Raw genomic sequence first — 20325 nt, 5'->3', positions numbered from 1 at the left:
TCACTATTTCCGAATGTAGCTATTGAAGCCATTGTTTTCATATTATTATTATTTCATTATTACTACTATTATGGTCATTGTGTTGAACTTCTGTGGAGATAAAAATAAATAAATAAGTAAAAATAGATTTTCACTCTCTTCACACTCTAAGTATTTCACAATCGAATGAAAATTCTATGATGTTCATAAAAACTTACACTAATAACGGTCATATACCTGCGTAATGTTTTTAAGCTTATTACATGAAAAAATGTAATAATTTGACTGTAACGAAGTCTAACAAAAAGGTTATATAATTCTAATATGCGATGTGGGTCATATAGACGCGCGAAACACCGTTGAAGGGTGAAGTCAAGAAAAGTTTGCTAGCCTAAACAGGTTGCAAAGTGTTGTAAAAATCGTTAGAAGGCAAACGGCGCGGCACGACGGCCGGAAGTTCACGGTATAACGATGATTTCATAGGACAGGATGAAACCAGTACTCGTTAGCCGACCGTCGGCCTGCTCCCGACCGCAACGCTTGCGGAAATGTGATTTAATCCGTTGAACTCTCGCGCGAATATATTTGATTCTTTTGGTTAAACGCAGCTGTTTTCGTGCGCCCGTACATTCGTATTGGTTTAATTCGGTTGTTACGGAACATCGCGGCTGAAAATATTGGATCGGCGCGCCTCTGTGCGTTCCGAATGAGAAAGGTCGAATAATAACAAACTTTCGTCGTCCACTTTGCTGGTTTTACTGGAATAATTGCCCCCCCCCCGGCTCGCGTGCGTGTTTTCCGTTTACTAATGAAGCCATTTGCGCATTTATGGTCGAGTTAAGTTTGATAACGGCGCGCGATATCCGCAGCCCACAATATTTCTAGGTTTCACGTTTTTCGTTAATCCTATGCCTCTGCTCTTGATATTTTACATGGTTGCCACGCTGTATAACGTACTATTTTGTACACACGACTCTGCACATCTCAACTCACAGATATCTAAAAAAAATGCTATGATACTCTTTGAAGAAACGAATTTTCCAACTTTGATTATATGCAGAGCATTTAATAGCATTCACATTGCACGAAACAGCGCTGTATCATCGTATGAACATTACGTCGGATTTTATTTGTGAAATATGAGCTCAGGGAAACAATGTGCGATAACAATTATAATATACAATTATAAGTTATGGTTACAATTAATAAACGGACAGAATAACGTCGAGAAGGAAAATGACAAGTGCAAATGTTCGTTGCATTTACTGTTACGGTTTCGCGATTTATCTTATCGTTTTTAACATTCACGGCAAACTTGTAAATCTGCAAAATGTCTATACTAATATTTTAACGTGCGAATACCTAAATAAATGAAACTTTCACTTGAATCAGCGAGCAAGTACCTTGCACCATGAATATTTGGTTCGCGAAACAATAGGCACGTGCATAAATTCAGTCGAACTGGAAGAAGTTGCGTTGACTCGCGAGAGAAGATGCTTTCGGTTACGACACTGTGCACGAACTTTTTTTTTAAGATCCTCCCATCCTTTTTTTTTGTTACTCTTTCGAATATTTTTATTGGATGGAATTACGAGGTTCCATTTCACGGACTGTAAAATTCAGCGAGAATTACGATTTCGGGACTTTATATCCTGTAAAAACTCGTATCCCGCGGAAGTGGGGAAATTATATTGAGTAGAAAAAACTAATGATCAAAGTTACAGAATGGTTTCCATCTAGAAACCCATGTGTAAATAAAAGTCCACGGAATGAAATATTAACGATGGCTGCTCTCAACGAACAGAACTAATTAATAATATCTGCTTTACTGGCTTTTTTAAATTTTATATTAACAGGAATACTGTAATTGCCCAGGTAGATTCATATCCAGGCTATCGATGAATTATGACCACTGGTAATAGCCAATTTTTGTTAGACACGGATCTGTAAACTCGTTCCTCATAAATTCTTTAATTAATCTGCAGAGACCTACCCCGACGTAGACAAAAAGCAAAATCCATTCTTGCCAAAAAAATATTAATATTATATTTAGATTTTTCTTGTACGGAAGTATTTGCGTCATCATTTACAATCGTACATGTGAAATGTAATATAAAAAAAGTCAATATCCAATCACATTAATAAGAATTTAAATTACAAATTCTCCTTTCACTCTAGAAAACATAATTCGGTGGATCGAACGAGTATCACTATTTTATTAAACCACTCGATCAGCTGTTAAATTAATTTTCATTTGATCCAACTGTATTTTCTGATAATTGTCAATTACCACTACACTCACGATGCAAATTGCATTAGAATTCTACTTTTCGTTGACTACAGCAAAACTGATCGTCACTTAACGTTCTTAACTCAGATAGCACAAAAACGTCTTTAAAACGTTTTAAAGAACGATAAGAACAATCGGAACATTCGAAAGATTCAGAACAATCGAAACTGTCGGAATTTTTCGAACTTTTGCAACATTTGGAAATTTTGGAACTTCTGGTATTCCAGGAATTTCTGGAACATCTGGAACTTCCAGAAGTTCATATCATTTGCTGAATATGTGTTTGCAGCACCGTGATCGTTCAGAGTAAACGAGCACGCTTTTTTAATAAATAAAACAGATATGTTGCATGCGATTAACTTTGTACGACAGGTATTTTTAAGCTAAATGTCTCTTTCTTTAAACGTTAATTATCACGATTTTGATATCTTATTTTTCAATAAGATGTATCTAGATGTTTTACGCTATGTTATTATAAGTACAGATAAACATACTTCAAACAGAAATAAAAGTTTTTAATCAAAAATAATAAATTTAAATTTAAATTAAATTTTTAGCATTTTCTTTTATGTCGACACGAAATGACCCTGCCTTAAACTGACCTTAAACCTTCCAAAACCGTAAGCGCTCTAGGATTAATAGTGTACCTTAAAGTATGGAACGCCGTCAGGAGTTATTTGACTACAGAGTTCGTAAACGAGTTATCGGTCATCGGGGCAACCGTTTACAAGCGTATCATCCGAACAACTGTGGCTCAGTCATGTAATTGAGAACATCAAAGTTTTCCTTTATTCTATCGGGCCAAGCAAAGGGAGAGAGAGAAGGGGAGAGAGAGAGAGAGAGAGAACTGAGTCGAAACGTAAGTTTGTTACATACCCTGGAGGCGAAGTTTCCTGATATCCCACAAATGAATTTGATAAGCCGGGGAACAGTATTGGAGCGGCTTCAAATGTTTCCACTGCGCCAAACTATCAGCGAGCGTGCCGTGAAGATACACGTTATTGCATTACTTTATCACTCATGTCGGCTAACCATGACACGTTTCTAAACAATTTACATTAACCGAGGTGCGTATGTTAATGCAAATTCCTAATTTTATCTAACAAACTACTAAAAAGAAAAGTGGGCAGTTTTCAAACTCAATTGTTTCACCAACAATGTTTTCATCGATACGATTTCCTCGACAACTCATTTCGCCAACATTGTTTATACAGGTTGTACCGAAAATCGTGGTACAACCGGCAGGGTAGTGATTCCACATGTAAAAAAAGTCGAAAAAAAGAATAATATTTTTTCATTTAAGATTTTTTTCTCGAGAAAATTGAGTTGGAAGATGCATCAAATTCGCGTGGCTTGTAGTGTGAAGAGAAGTAGAACTAGTATGCCCTATTCAATAGTATTATTTTTACAATATAATTTTTTTTTTAAACAGAGCATTAAGTGAAAAAATCTTATTCTTTTTCTCAAGTTATTCCCGCCAATTCGGACCAATATGGCCGCCAAGGCAATCAACTCCCGTGCGCGCTACATATGTATAAGGAAAAATACCAAACAGAAAACAGAACCTCGGTATTTCCTGTACACCCCTTGGTGTATGCTAATTTCAGATAGACGGTGTGTTTCGTCTAGAAGCTCGCGGCGTACACGATGTAACAGAGTACAACGTCTATCACTATTCGACGAAAACGAAGCCATTCGCGTGCCGGTTACGACCGTAAAACCTCGTGGCGTCGCTGGCAGATATTAACTTCCAAAGAGCTAGCTAACGACTATCCGCGACCATTTAAATTGAATCCAACCTGAATCAAGGAGATATACGTTAATGGGAAAGCTGACAACGTAACAATTTTACGAACTATACGTGTTTTTGTGTCTTGATGCTAAAACGGTCTCCGAGGTTAAGCGTCCATTGAAGCCCAATTTTTTGGACAAATTTTGGTTAACAGCTGCTGCAAGTTATGTATTCTGAATCAGCATACAAGAAAACACAATTGCGAAGCATTTTTTCCTACCTTGCACGCCACTGGTCCGGAAAATTCAGCAAAATCGTCCATGACGCAGCACCCACGATTCACAAACTCTTGAGCACTACAACAATTCAAAATGGCGCCGCCAAAGAGTGTCTTAGTTGCGCGCGCCGATCTCTCAATCTGTCTGTTGAAAACCCGTCGCTAAAAGTCATCGTACGAGTGTCCCACGGCAATCAAAGATAATTTGAATCTCGATAGAAATACTTTGCCTGCGAGGTTTCAATCCAAAATTATATATATACGTCATATTAAATTACATGATTTTTCCGAGGGAGCCGCGTTTGAACCGGTTCTAAACTATCCGACAGATCTGCGCAGGCGCAACACTTTCGTCGACCGACTCGCACCTCGAGTGTCTCGCCAATTATCTTTCACGGCTAACCTGTAAGAAAATGTGAATATTCACCTTGACGTTCCCCATTGTATTGTAAAATCTCGTGGGAAATGTAATCGTAGCTTCCGTTAAAAAATGTACAAATATTTCATTCCAATAAGTAGTCAATAGTGTAGAATGCACCGATACCATAGAACGTATTTAGAACGCGATGCAGTTTGTCGTTGCAGCTGTGCGAATAGCTGCTAAGCTACCTCTCGCGTCGCGATAGTCTTGATGATTCATTCATGTTCGTACGGGTTTCTAGTTCGTGCATTCAAAACGTTTCTTGGATGAAGAACACAGATAGGTTAATTTCAGTAAGCATCTTGATCGCTCAAGTCGAAGGACACTCGATTGCGCATAATCTGCAACGCGCATACGCAGCGTTGCTTCTGGCGGGACGCAATTTCAAAACGCCATCTGATTGTGAATTCGGTTGTCTCGTGACGCGACCGACGCGGCAGGTGTTTGGTTAACATCTCGTAAGATGATTGTTACGACAATTTTAAATTTACAATGTTCAATTTAGTAGAAACGAGTTAGATTTCCGTGAGGAGCGTCTTGGTTTCTCGCGCATCCGGTGATGAAGTGAGTAAGAGAAACCAAAGAAAATGAGGTTAAGTGATAAAATGCAGACTACGCTGCCGCGACGAGGGACCGAATAGCTTCGTCGGAACACCGCACACGATGCCAATCTAAATTACAGGAATCGATTGGTATGTCAATTGTATAATTAAATGTGAATCATTTGTTTATCTATGCATGACTTTCAAAGATTATTTACCGAGGACAATTGATTTTCTGAGGCTCATTGCAGGCAACAGGTATTAAGTATAAATGTCGATAGTCTAGTAATAAAATCATAGTTTCTTTACAAGTTGATACACATACAATAATAATTTTGATAAAAGAGTACACACCAGATATAAATCTGGCCTTGGATTTTTATTTTTTCTCTGGCTATCACTTCTGATTTTTGACCATTTCGCTATAAAAGATATCTTCACAAAATACATCGTTTAATTCTTTCCTTTGCGATTCGTTTTCCCGTAATCCGATGAACCGAATGTATCGTTACGTGAAACGTTACATAACAATCGTATTTCACAACTGTAACACATGCAATCCGTTTTACTTCATAAAATCCTCGAGTTTATTTGGTCTTTCTTTACTTTATTGGAATGAAATATTTGTACATTTTTTAACGAAAGCTACGATTACATTTCCCACGAGATTTTACAACACAGCGGGGAACGTCAAGGTGAATATTCACATTTTCTTACAGGTTAGCCGTGAAAGAAAAGTGCTGCTTTAAATCACACAGCCAGGTGCACGGTCGCGTAAACGGTGTCACTTTAAATTACCTTTAATTTGAAGAGAAGAGATAAGTCCCCTTTAAAGAAATCCATTGAATGAAAAGTTTGTAGCTGTTTAACTTTCTGAAAAGTTAACACTTATCTCATACTCGTATTAATTTCGGGAAACTAATTTTGCCGTCGTTATTTGCCAGGAAGAATTTTTAACGTCGCTAGATGAGTCGAGCGCAATATTATTAAATTGACCTTTTGGTCTGGGTTAGGTCGGGGTTAAATTTGAGTTTAGAATTAGGTAAACCTTTTAGTTTGTTCAATTTTTGTTTTAGTTACTCGAAAACTGTGCAAACTTTGTGGTCGACCTAATATTTTCTTAGGCAGAAAGATTCCTTCTAAATTACAATGCAAAATTAATGGTTTAAATAACTCGCTGTTTCTTCCTCAATATTCACTGTCTGATAAGAATTTAAACAAGAATGTTTAATAAAGGTTAGCCTGCGGCCTGAGGCTACCTAATACGCCGTTGGCATTAATACGATCGCATTCTATTGCCATATTAACTGTATTATTACATTATATACACTGAAGGCATTATAAAAATATCTACCTTGAAATTACCTGCCATAAAAGTGTTTCACTGTACAATAAATTTAATACGAGCGTTAGATGTTTCTTAGATTTTTCTTAGTTATCCAAGAAATACATATTGATTCTATTGTGTAAGAAAAGTTCACAATAAAATCTTCATTTGTGACATTTTATTAACAAAATTGCTTGTCGCCCTCTGCGATTTTTGCTACAAAATAATTATTTTCTTCTTTCATATTTTGAATTGCTACTTCAAATTCTAAAATACAGAAACAGTAATTCATTCGTTAAATAATATTTTCAAGTAAACCCTCGAAAGCTCTTGACACCTGGCGACAGGAGCTTTTCATTTGAAGCTTATCACAGACTCCAACCTGCTCTGTCGCGTAAGTGGAACTGCCTAGATCTATGCTAATGTAAATATGAGAAATACACACCTCGACTTCTATACAAAATATGAATCAGCATATGTGTGTGTCGTCTGCAGAGGTCCTACATCTAGATTAATTAATTCGAATTTTTTTAAATGAAAAATCGAAACACCAACACAGAAAACTTTAATTTACCATAAGGTTCTACAATCGATCCGTGTGACCTCAAAACACCTGCAGTAGGTGTTAAAAGTCTTCGAACACCTCTTAAGACAGTATAACTTTTTTAAAACTGGACTAACCGACTTGATTTCTTTGGGAAATGTTCAAGGGACTAATTTACTGTAAAATGAGACTGAAATACTTTTTTTTAAATTGTATTATTACTTATTTTCAGCATGTATATAAATTGGCGAGATCTATAACAAAGTAATAACAAAATTTTAAAAAAAGTATTTCAGTCGTTGTACGATAAACTAGTACTTCTAACTTTAAAAAAAAATCAATTCATTTAAACCAGTTTCAAAAAAGTTATTGCGTTTTAAAGGATTGCGATTACTTTTATCCGTCACTGCACGCATCTGTCGAATAAAGTGTACGGTATAATTTTGCATTACAGCAGAAAATGTTTGTATTCTTTAGACACAGGTAAACCCAAGAAAACCTAGTAAGGGGCTATCGTATTTTAAATAAAAACTTGTATTGGAACACCATGTGTATTAGAAAAGGAGATCCGGGCCGGTCGCTTGGATCCATGGGCAAAGGCAAAGAGGAGCGAAGCACGTTCCGCGCTCTATCGCGAATCTTACACTACGTGTAAACTCATAAAACGTCGACCTTTGTAACCGAGCCAGGCCGTGGCGCAAGTTAAGGCCCGACGGAGCCGCAATCTTCTGGAACCGAGTAATAACGTGTCGCCGCCGTATTTCCCCGTTTTATCGAGGTCTTACATTTTTAATGAGTCCGTTTTACGCAACAACGTTACCCCTAATAGACACGTTCCTAGCGTCACATGGAAATGATCAGTCGTAACGAAGTGAAAACAGTTCCGCTGTTAACGCATACCGCACCCTGAAAAGAAAGCTTCGCTCGTGCTCCTACAGCTTGCTGGCGAACGGTCCACGTTTCACCCTGGCACATTCTCTCCTTGCCTCTCGCTTTGCACTAATTCTTAAGTATAATTAAGAACAGGCTCAGCAGTACAACAAGATAAACTAGCGGATTGATCTTGGTCCTTGTACATTTTTTTCAGAAATAACAGATCGGTTCGTGCGGTTTTATCGAAAGCGAAAAGTTTCTTTTTAAATATTTTTTTACCCACCAACATTACAATTTCCTTGATTCTATCATCTGTGACTGTGTAATTATTCTTTACTATGGTCATTCTTTAAATAACCTTGACATAACCACATTTTTCCAAATATAGTTTTATATTTATCATTTTCTCGATAGCAGTTTTACTGTGTAGCTCCACGTAAAGGTAATCACCTAAATACTATTTTCAGTTAATGCACGAATAAAACAAATGTAGGCCACACTTTTTTTATTACGGCTTTCTTCAGATGGACTAACTGTACATCAATACAATTTTTCCGGTGAGTTTAAAAGACTAAATGGAATTGTCTTTAGAATGACAACGGTATGCACAATTTTAATGGGATCGTTGTTAATATACAGTGGCATTCAGACTACAATGAATGGAACAGAACAAAAATGTTTTATGCTATCCACGGTATTCACTATTCAGAGGTTGAATCGCGGAAATCGGAAAATGTTCAAAAATATTTTCCGAAATTTATTTACGATACAGCTAGTTTTTTCACGGTTCAAAAAGCAATCTAAATGTTATGCTGTATTTTTCACGTACAACTGATTCTGTAAAGTCAAATGTTTGCAACGGCACCATGTTCTCTTTTTACAAAACATTATATAACAATATACGCAACATTTTCTGCCGGCGTTGCATGAACACAGAATGCAAAATTTACACGAAACGGGGATGGAAGTAACCCGTTTCCCGAAAGAGAGACCATTAAAACTCCATTTTGGTGGATGTTTTACACAAAACTGCGTTTATACAAAATTAACGAACAATCTGACTGGCATTTTTTTTTCTAAACTACGACAGGGTGACAGTATCAGGCTGGAATTTGCATTTTAAAAATCCCATTCCAAAACGATAAATATCCAAGCGTAGAATATTCCAACGCTGCTGAAACGAGTCTGCTACTCGAGGAATAAATTTCGATGTGATGGTTTTAAAAACTCTGCCGTGATGACTTCGAACTTCTCTCGTTCGGGCACCTTAACGATTTAAACGAGCTCAGTGATTTCAAGCGAACCAGTGAAAAATTATAAATGAATTATAAAAAACTTGTTCTACTTCTATTACTATTTTTAACAGTTTTAATAAACTTTTGTTGATTATTCCAAAGCAAGATAGTTCCATTCCACCGATTTAAGCTCAATCATGTTTCCAAAACTTTTGCAAACACCGCACAGTCTATTAATGCACATTTGTTGTGCACCTAATTATGCTAATTGCCCATCATTTTGTGACAAATGAAACAGGGCCCGCATAAGTCATTAACATAATAAGTAATAACAGTTGAAGCGGCGTAAGTGTAATTCAGAAATCAATTATAATTAATTAATAACGAGAATTTGATTGTTATTAACAATCGATGTTACGTGCAATTGTTTATTATTGAATTGCAGTCGTAATACATTTATTACTAAATACGGCGTAAAATGGCCGGGAGAACTGCGATCGCGCGGGCGAATATTAAAACGTCGGTTCTCTGTGTGTTCACGCGCGACGAAAAAATTGTTTCCCCATACATTTATTATTGTCAATCCGTCGGCACGCATCACCACACCAGAAACTTCCAACCAAGTTACGACTCGACCGCAGTAAAAAGTCGCTGGAACAGAACGACGACGGAAAGTTTTCGCGGCGATATTATAACTTGTTACCTCGTAACAAAAAAGAAAGTTTTTTTAATACCTCCGAACCACCATAAGCCTATGGCCCCTGTCCCGAGGACAAAAATTGTCGTGTTACGTTTAGCGTTTAGCTTGGGAGGCCACCTCGGGAAATTTAATACTACCCGCAGACAAAGAGGCCTTGGAAATTTAAGAGCGAACAATCTTTAATCAAATATACTGAATTTCCTCACCGTTGCCGAAATTTCGCCTACTGAACTGTCCAACTAACTCGAAATTCATTAAATCCTGGACCAGATGATCCAAAACTATAAGAATTACATTGACTAACCTTTTAAAACAGAATCGATTCTCAAAAATCGATTGGAACTGCTTCAGCTTTATTGAGATGTTCCAAAAATTAGTTAGTTAGTTAAAAACTCTTCGACAGAATTCAGTAAAAAGCAATTTCGTCCCGAATTCTTGACAATTATCAATTCTTGAAAGAATATAAGTTCTTGAAAAGTCTAGAGTCATTTAGTCTGCCTTGAAAAATGTCGCTTCACTTTAAAGTGACTTTTTTGATCGATTGCATCTTCGTAGCAGTAAATTGTTGAATATCTCGTTTAACACTAAACCTGCAGACACGATAAAGAACATAAGATCGTCAGGAAAAGATGAAAGAAAAAGAGCTGTATATTGCAAAAGAAGTCGTGCAATAAATTGAAGAAAAGCGAAAACGTTGAATTTAAAAAAGTTTAAAAATTGGTTATATGACCGCACTGGTAGATTTAGCGTTCACCATACATAGAAAGAGAAGGATAAGACGGAGAATATTTGCTCCCCGTTTATTTAGATTTAGAGCATCGACGTCGCGCTCGGTACGTCCGATCGCCGCCATGTTTGACAGTTTCAGTTTTACAGGTGGCAGTATCGGAGAATCATAAAAATGCAAAGAGGCGAAGGGACAGACGGCCGAAGTTCCCCTATTTTTCGCGGAGATTCCGTCAAAATTCATGGCAAATGAAACCGGGTGATCTCGCAATCGTCCGGCTCGAGAGGGGAACAACGGATAGTTGAAACCTTTCGGGTTCTCGGTGCCGCGCCGCGCCGGCAGGATCCGTGAAGTTCCCGTGGATATCGTGATTCCTTCGACGAGGTTCATAGACTCGGCGAAACTTTTGTTCCGGCCGGCTTCTACTCCATTTACTGCTGTCGGTGCTCCACGGAGCCGGTTGCGTGATCTGCTTAAAACGGTAAAGTGCGGTTCGCCGCTGCTAGCGCTGCGTTAATCAATTTTATCGAGAAGTCGATCCCGTCCGGATAGTGCACAGGAGGTCCCCGTGGCGCGTGGACCCTATGGAAATGTTGGCCCGCATCCGCATTATTAATTGGCTTGCCGCGTAACACAGCAATAACATTAGCCGAATAATATAATAATGCTATCGGCACTCGGCCATCGGTGCTGGCCACGCTCCGACAGAATCGCCGACCGAGTTTCGTCACGAAGCACGACAAACATATTTGCATAATATATACACGTATAGGCACACATACATATGTATACATCTCACCCACGGGCCCGTAAAACCTGAACCGGAGACCCGTAATCGTATCTAACTGCCCGGCGCCATTGCTAATCGCCGGCAATAACGCTCCTTTGTAAACAGATTTTTTCTGTCCTCCGCGCGCTATGGCTTACTATCCGCTCATTAAACATTTCTTTACAAGCGAATGGTTCAACACGCCCAACATTTCGCGTGTGACCCGATTCGGATTTTCGAATTCGTATTTTAAGAACATAATTTTTGTTTCGTTAAGTGTTGGTTGAGTTAGCTTCCGTTTGAGCGAACGAAGGGAAAGAAACCAACAAATTGCACGATTCATTCAAGATCTAGTATTCGTTTATCCAATAGAACCTCGATTGTTCGAACTGATCTGGAGAACATAAACATTCGGATAATGGAACAATTTCTTATTGTCACGCGCAATGCTGCATAGTGTCGCATATAGGTCGCCTTAGATTGAGCTATTCACACACGAAACGTGTTTATAGATACAGTAAATTTTCTTTAGGACGCTAAATTTTTTTCAGGTTGCTGTGAATTTGCTTATGCTAGTTCTATGCTATGTGATTTTTTGCTACGTCGATGTTAAGGGTCGACGAAGTCGGTCAAGTGTGTGATGCGGCACGCGACGCAGTTCCTTTGACTAGAATTCAGGGAAGACGACACAAAATGGTCTGTTTGGGTGTGAGTTAGGTAAGAAAAATCGTGACGGTACGTGACCAATCACAGCGACCATTGATAGTCAAGTTCTCCGTCGAATTGTGGCATGTGGCCTCCGAATTTTCGTCCTCTTTTTTTATAATTACAATTTGTGCAATGAAATAAAATAAGTTACGTGCTACATATAATGAATAAATATGGTATAAAGCATGTCATGTGTGGTATCATTTTAATTGGAAGAATCTGACAAATATATTAAAAAAAATACCATGTGCAAAAAATTAGAAATAAAACAGTTAAGGCATCGTTTTTATTCTAGCATTATTCTGAATTTGTGTTAATGTACACCGGCATGCTGGCCGCTGTCTTTTTCTGTCGACTGCCGCGAGTTCTCTCTCTCTCTCTCTCTCTCTCGGGCCTTCTAGGGAGAATTTACTGTAATCGCTAATACAAATATCACCGGTTCGAATAATCGAAGTGTCACCGTGTCGTCTTCAATTTATTCGCATTATTATAGGAGGACATTTTCTATCCGGTTTTCTGCAATCGATGCAGACAATTATTATTTTGGAACCAACAAGTCAATGACCGAACGAACTCACACAATTCCAGATTATTTCAAATAACGTGTAGCCAAACATTTATTTCTTCTTTCCTATTTTTAACGTTGTATCGACAACCTGGTAATTAGCGATGACTGCTTTAATGCTTGGATTTCATCTCTGATGTCTACTGATTTAATAAATGATCCGTTGAATGCAGAAATGGTCAAAGCAGTTAATTTATGCACAATGAAGGATGAATTGAAAGTTCTGTAAAATGCGACAACACAAATCACTAGTGTCACTAGCATACATATAGTTACATATTTATTCTATTTATAGTGTGTATTAAATACATCGTATCCTTTTATGAAATATGATAAAAATGTCGTCGCAGAATAGCCATAAATTCTCTAAATATCATGCTATGTGTTAAAATTTAAGATCATTATATTCAGAAAATTGATTTGATGCTCTTCACGTGAAATACAAAATCGTGGTCGTTACACACGTGTGACGCTGAAAGTGAACGTGTTAAAGACATTTTCAGAGCTGCTTATGACGGGTCCTAACTCGCTTTTTCTAACAAATATCAAATTTTCCGTATGACACTCGTATTAATTAATAGGAGGTGGGATATTGTAACTTTTAATAGTTTTTCAAAACTAATTGAACGCCTGGGAAACTTTCCTTGTAAGCGCCGGGCGCGGTTCGGCTCGTTGTCGCTTCTAATCCGTCGCCGCGGCACTTATTTGGAACGCGTAGAACGCCGCCTCGGCCGAAGCGACAGGTAGCTGGATGAGGAGCAGCCGCGCGGCTCGAGGGATCCGTGCCGTGGCGTGGGTGCGGGTTTTAATTATTTCCACGAGATGAGATTTTGCCACGGAGGCTAGTATTGAGCGTTAGTCCGGTGTAAATTCCGGGATCCCGGGCTAATCGGCATAATTCCACGGAATCCGTAATAGACTTTGGAATGGGTTGGGGACGTTAGCGAACGCTGGCCCAGCGTCGGCCACCCTCTTCTTCTCTTTGAGATCCTCCATCTCACCTTGCTGCTCCTCTGTGTTTCCCTTTGGACTCCCATTCCCTTTCACGCTTGCCTCTTTCACCGCTGACTCGTTCCTCCGTTCCCGTTTTACTTTTTCTTCTCCCCCATACCTCTTTTCCGTCCCCTTTCTTAGCTCTGTGTTCTTTCGCGCTACTTGATTTTATATTCCACTTCAAGGTTTACCTGCTCCTTTCGTTTCCCAGGCCGTCCCCCCCATTTTTCTGTCTCATTCTTTATTTGTAGCCGTCACGGCGCGCCGGTTTCGTCCTGCTCCCTCACCTATCGCTACGAAATTAGGTTTCTTCTTCGAACTTTGTCCGACGGATTTTATGGACTATTTATTTTTAGATTCTGATTGATTGTATCGTTCCACGCTCGACAATTCAGTTCTGGCTTCTTCCGGTCCCGTCTTCCGCTTTCTTCGCAGCTTTCGGTGTCAAACGCTCATCCGTTCTCTGCTATTGCTCTCCTTAGAGTAGATTGTGGATTTTTACATGTGCATTTTTCGAATACAGGATCGCGTGTATATCGATATAGATTAATATTTAATTTTATCAGAAGACAGTTTTTAGTCGACGAAACATCTTCTTTATGAAGTTATGTATGAAAAGAAGAACTTGCACAAAAATCCACAGCGTAGACTTAACTGTTTTCAATTACAATTTTTATACGGATTTTATACATTTATGATAAACATAAGTAGCTCAAATTCAAAACATTTGCAGAATTTAAAGACACGATTGCATTACATCCAATTCGTTAAAATTGTTAAGAAAAGAAATAAATGTTTACGTACGCTTCTGTACTTTGAAAGCAATGCAGACAATTTTTATTTTGTATAAAAATCCGCAGTCTGCTGATTATCTATAACAATTGAAGAAATTCATTTTGATGCTTTTAGACAGTAAAAGGCATCTGTAAAAATATCGTAATATTATTCTTGTCAAATCAATATGTTTAAAAGACGGACGCGTAAGCGTCCGCAATCTACAGTGACTCATTAATATTCGGACACATTTTAAAACGCAATAACATTTTTAAAACTGAACTTGAATGGTTTTTAGATGATAGAGCGACTAGTTTACTAGACAAGGACTAAAAAATGCTTTTTTTCAAACTTTGCTACTGCTTGAAGTGACAAAAGAAAATAGGAAGTTTTTCAACTTTTTTATCCGAGCCCACAACAAAAATTTAAAAAATGCGCTTTGTAGATCGCGATAACTTATGTGCATGCTGAAAATTTCATCGAAATCGGTCGACCTTGAGCTATAAGCTATCATCTAAAAAAAGTCGTTTTGTCCAGTTTTTAAAAAGTTATTACGTTTTAAAAGGTGTCCGAAAATTAATGGGAGTCACTGTATCTACGACAGTTTCTTTTTTGCAGAGAATCGTGTAGAATAATTGTTACCTTCCGTCTCTGTAGTAAACAGTAACACTTCGGTTTTTTTTTATTTGTGGATCATCTTCAGCGGATTTCGATTCTCTTTTTCTCCCCGCCCGAGTTCGCCGTCTGTTAGACTCGTTTTGCCTGAGAAACTTCACGTTCACTTTCCGAATTTTTGTTTCCCTTAACTTCAAAGCCGGCGCAATTTTCTTCAGTTTTCTCCTTTTTCCCACCTCGTCTCTTCCTTCTTTCTTGTCTTGTTGTCTTCTGGTTCGGCCGCACCTCTCCGTGCGTTCTTTTTGCTTGAATCTCGTGTCCCCTCTTCGGGCTCCTGATTCTCCTTTAGCGACTACTTTGTTCTGTTCAAACTTCGCCACAGTTTTCTTGATCCTTTACTTTCCCTTGAAGCTTCGGTGTTCGTTCGCTTTGAGCGTCGTCCATCTTCGTCCGCGCAGCTTTTTCTATGGGATAATCCATAAGCTGTGCGTGCAGTTCTTAACGAGGCAAATTGCGGAATCGTTGTACTCTAAATTTTTACTTTAATACCATTAGCGTTAGATTAGAGCCCTGCGGTGTGTTCTTCGTCGTGATAACAAGATTGAAAATGTTGCGAAGTATTGATCGAAAGATTTCAGAACGATTGCTGCATTATACTTCGCAGGGCAAAGTTGATCGCTATCTTGTTACTCTTGGTATATATACATCTTTCGTTTCATTTTTAAATGATAGTATTCCATCGTATCGTCATTTCACCAATGACTCTTGCAAAACAATTCTTTGTTTTACCATCGAAACATAGATAATGCAAGTACCTTTTTACTGACAATCAAATATATTGAGTCATTCAGAAAGTTGTTTTGTTTTTCAAGAAAAGTTCGTTTCGTACCAGCATAAGATTTCAACAAGTTACCAGAAAAATGTAAAAAGTTATTCTCTTTATTCCAAACATTATAAAATCGTCTTTCATTTCTCCTACATTTTTCTGTATTTTTTCTGTATTCTGAATGTACTCAATGTTGGACACCAATCGATTCAAATTGTTAATGATTGATGAAAACAGTTGCTAAAAGTATAAATCGTCGAAAAATCAACTGATGAAATTAATCGTCGATCTTGAAGAGATAACAATGAAAGAGACAATTAATAATTGTTCTTTTTTTGATCGAAGTGGCAGGATACTTTAATGTAATTCCATTAAGAATTATCTTTATCATGTTTATTACTGTATTGTGTTTTTTTTTTGTACTGGAGAGGAGGATTTCTACTTTAATCGTTAATTGCGATTAATGTCAAAACAAATATATCATAGCATTGCGTGTTTTCAAACGAGGACTGTAGATCCACAAAATAATTCAAGAGAAAGTTGAAAGAAAATTGAGGATGACACTAGCAGAAGTATCCTATTCCGTCTTGCAGTGTCAAAAAGTCAAACAAATACCATCAGGTATTGTTTAAATTTGAAATGTCTACTACCCCCAGAAACAAGTCAAAGAGAAGTGTTCGAAAAATCCTTTCTCGAATTTCGGGGAACTAGAACGAAGAGAATGGACTCAAGCTGAATCGCTAAGTGTCTTTGTACCAGATCCTCCGGTCACCGACGTCGTCTTATTTCCAGGAACCACCGCATTGACTTCGCAGTTTCCTCGGAATCAATGTAGCTGCCTCTTTGAATTGAATTACGCCCTCGTTAACACGCGCTTACACTGTGTAACACGCATGTTAACGTCGTAATCCCGGCACACGCAACCTCCTTGCCGTACGATCACGGTAACGTGTCTTCCGCTGTTTTCGGATGACACTTGAACCGACAGATTATACCCGCTAAGCGGATTTACGTATTATGTTAATTGCGCACCTATTCCCCTCGCGGTCGAGATACATGAACGTAGTCTTTGGCTCGTGGGAGTTTCTTAAATATCCGGATCTTACCTACCACGTGATCCGGGTTACCTTGAAATAACATTTGTTGGCGATTTCAATATATTGAAATATATTGGCGGTTTCAGTATATAAACAATGTAGGAGAAATCGCGTCGATGAAAAAACATTGTTGGTGATTTCAAGGTAACCCAAAATTCTCCAAAACTAAAGAATTCCCTATCAAGCTTAAGGACTAAATGATTAACAGATACACCAGGATAATTCACCAATTTGCTCACAGAATTCAAAACAGTCGAATAAATAAACAGCGATTGTTAATAAAAATTCGAAAACAGAAACTATTTTCCGAACGGTAACATTAATATTGTGTAAGGAAAATGTAGAACCTCGACCGAACACAATGAGATCTCGTAGCAAGCTGAAGACACAAATTCCCGTCAACAAAGCCTATCACGAAGTTTCAGCTTCCACGGAACACGTAACAAAAACTATTTATTAGTAAGGGCGTGTTGTTGTTGAGAGGAACAATATCGAATTGGTTTAGACAAATTGCGTAGTGACAGCCAGGAGACCGTATCGATTGATTTCAGTTACATTTGGCACTGTATTGGTTCGTTAAAATGCCGACAGTTTGTGTTTGCTGGGAATAGTCCAAGATCAACTTTGATAAGACATTCTCACATTGTACGTGCACGGAATACGAAGGAGATTAATGCAATTCCCGGGCGAAACCTTAACAAAACTGTTACCCGTGTCGACGTAATGAAATGGGTCCGAAATGAAATTTAATTACGCGGTCCTCAATACATTTACGGTTGCAAATTGGGAAATATACTCGAGACTGCATTTTCTGCAATGATTTTACCGGAATTCCGGATGCTCTTCGTTCTTTTTCTAAATTAAATGTTCTTGCTGAAGAAAACCATCTAATAGATGCTGAAATTTATTTTGAATTTACTTAAAATGTATTTTAAATTTATTTTAAATCTAATTATTGAATGTGTAGTCGAATTTTTAGATCTATGTGCAAAGAAAAACTATTCTAACTCTATTTTACGAAACAGGAACGAAATAAAAATGAATTCTTGCTTTTAATAATTTTAACGAATGTCTTTACAATTTTGTATTTTATTTTTTCATTTTGTCATATGAAACATACCAACAACCAGCTAATTAAACGATATAAAAAGGAACAATTTCGCAATAACGTTACATTCAAAAAATCCAATGCTTTCAAAAGCGTGTAATTTAACAGAAATAAATTTCTCATAAAAAGAAACACTGAAAATTTTATAATTATCGAACATATTGGCAATAAAGCATGTTTTCGAGTTTATTTTATAATACAGCGAGAAATTTGAATTTTCAAACGATTTTATAGGGCACTATTATTTTTTAATCTTGTTGTCAGAGCTGGCCAAGACGCGATATCTTATCGATGGATGCTGCTGGCATCTGGAACTCGTATGAGAGCTTTCTAGGACGGATAGACAAGTCCGCCAGGAAGAAGTCCTGGTACGAATAGCAGACTTGGACAGTTCAATGGCAGCAGTTCGATGCTAATGAAATTCCGCCGGTCGCTCTCATAGATTGTGCAGTCGGTCCAAGTGACTGCTAGTTTGGCATGAGTGCGAATCCACAGAATCCACGCCGCCGGATTATCCGGGATTCAAATAGACCCAGAACTTATTTGCACGTGTCCAGAATTAAGTGCTTTATCGCGTAACCGACGATTAATATTTCATTGTAGCCTTTATTAATGAAAATGACACGATCCAGAATAAACGCGAAATGTTTGCCGAACATTATTTCGCATCGAATTTATTTCGCGGGAATACCAATTTTCAATACTGTTCGCGGCTTTGTAAATTACATTTTAAAGTTGAACTCTCGGTATTCCTACATGACAGTCTACCGCAACAATGTGCAACAACGGAAATATGTAACCTCTCTGGATTGGAGTTTAAACTTTTCATTCTGCTTAAGTCATGGTCTCTGTTTTTTTTTGCTCACTGCCCTTCGTTTAATATTTTTCTCGTTCGTTATCAAACATTTGTGGCTGTTAAATTCGATTGAAAATTAACAAAATAGGACAATGGAGATGACAATTCTCGACGTTCGTAATGGGAAATTATGAATTGTCAACTTCTTCTGTCTTTTCGTAATAAATTAACTGCAGAATACAGCTTTTTACAGTCCTTTGTGAATTCGCAAGAAAAATATGCAGAAAAAGCATTTACAAATTATATTCCATTTAAATAATGCATTTAATAACTGGTACATTGCACAAACATTAAAGTCCAACCCTTTATTCAATCGTCCATGCAAAATGGAATTTATTCAAACCGAAGACTTGTTACTAACTCTCGACGTTATAAATTATTTTGTATCTGCATTTCTATTAATTGTATTCAATAATAGTTTGCAGAATACACAACATTCTTTAGAAAAACTGTGCCAATACGGTGATTCTTCTAGCGAATTGCAATTTTTAAAAAAATCACCTCGACATCTACAATCTAGCATGAAGTAATTATTTTATTTCTTAAATAAAAATCATGTCGTTTCAACTCATTTGTAACAATATAATAATATATTTATTCTCCTTTGGAAGATGTCAGAATATTTATTCATCGACTAGACATTAATTTTTGCACTAATTGTTACTTATTTCGCTGATTTACACTATTTACAATTACAATTGCGTGGAATGTAAAGAATAATTGTAGTATTTCTCAGCAGATGCAGACAGGTTGCATAGTTTTATATAAGAATAACGCTATAAGAAACGTTGAAATAAATGGGAGGAAACAATTTGGACCGCAAAGGGTTAATTAGAGTCACTGTATATGACATTTATCGATGTTGAATCACTGTATACCGCGCAATTTTCTGCGCAACAGAGCTGCGAACCGTACTCGCGTCTATAAAAGGAGTCTGCAAGCGAAAGTCCTTAGTTCTCCTGAGGTTTCCGGGCCCGAGGGAACTCCTCCTTCCTCCTTTGTGACTCTGGACTACCCTTGGCTGAGCATGGTCATGGTCCAGGCTTAGAGAAATGGGAAGGGGTTATTTTCCCGCGTCGACTTCCTCTTCTAATTAATTTCATTTCGTATAATCCAACTTCAATTTCAATAATCTTTTAAGCTTGCTTCAACATGCGAGCGCATGCCATGAGATCAAAATGACCCCATTCGATTTTATAGCACGTGAAAGTGGAGATGCATCGCTTTCTTCGCATTTTAGTAATATTTGAAGATATTACTTTAGTTTTATTTCGAAAATTAAACACGCTTTTATAATATCGTATTTTAATATGTTCACGATATTTTGTTACGGTATTAGTTGCAAGAAGTGTACACATGGTGTTATC

At 37.6% G+C, this 20325-nt stretch overlaps 2 long non-coding RNA genes across 2 annotated transcripts in view; one reads left to right on the top strand and one right to left on the bottom strand.

Annotated features, from left to right (window-relative positions):
- LOC117229658 (uncharacterized) overlaps positions 1-4956 on the bottom strand; it is a 233565-nt gene extending 228609 nt beyond the window's left edge. The window contains exons 1-2 of the long non-coding RNA XR_004492607.2: positions 4823-4956; positions 4282-4681 (exon numbers count right to left, since the gene is read on the bottom strand). This is a non-coding gene — a long non-coding RNA (uncharacterized LOC117229658). The remainder of the gene's footprint in view (positions 1-4281; positions 4682-4822) is intronic.
- A 42-nt stretch (positions 4957-4998) lies between these two features.
- The window catches only part of LOC117229654 (uncharacterized), a 49834-nt gene continuing 34507 nt past the window's right edge, over positions 4999-20325 (top strand). The window contains exon 1 of the long non-coding RNA XR_004492604.2: positions 4999-5391. This is a non-coding gene — a long non-coding RNA (uncharacterized LOC117229654). The remainder of the gene's footprint in view (positions 5392-20325) is intronic.

The sequence above is a fragment of the Megalopta genalis genome, chromosome 3 (assembly GCF_051020955.1).
Source record: "Megalopta genalis isolate 19385.01 chromosome 3, iyMegGena1_principal, whole genome shotgun sequence".
Lineage (NCBI taxonomy): Eukaryota > Metazoa > Arthropoda > Insecta > Hymenoptera > Halictidae > Megalopta > Megalopta genalis.
This window is presented reverse-complemented; position numbering and strand designations above follow the sequence as displayed.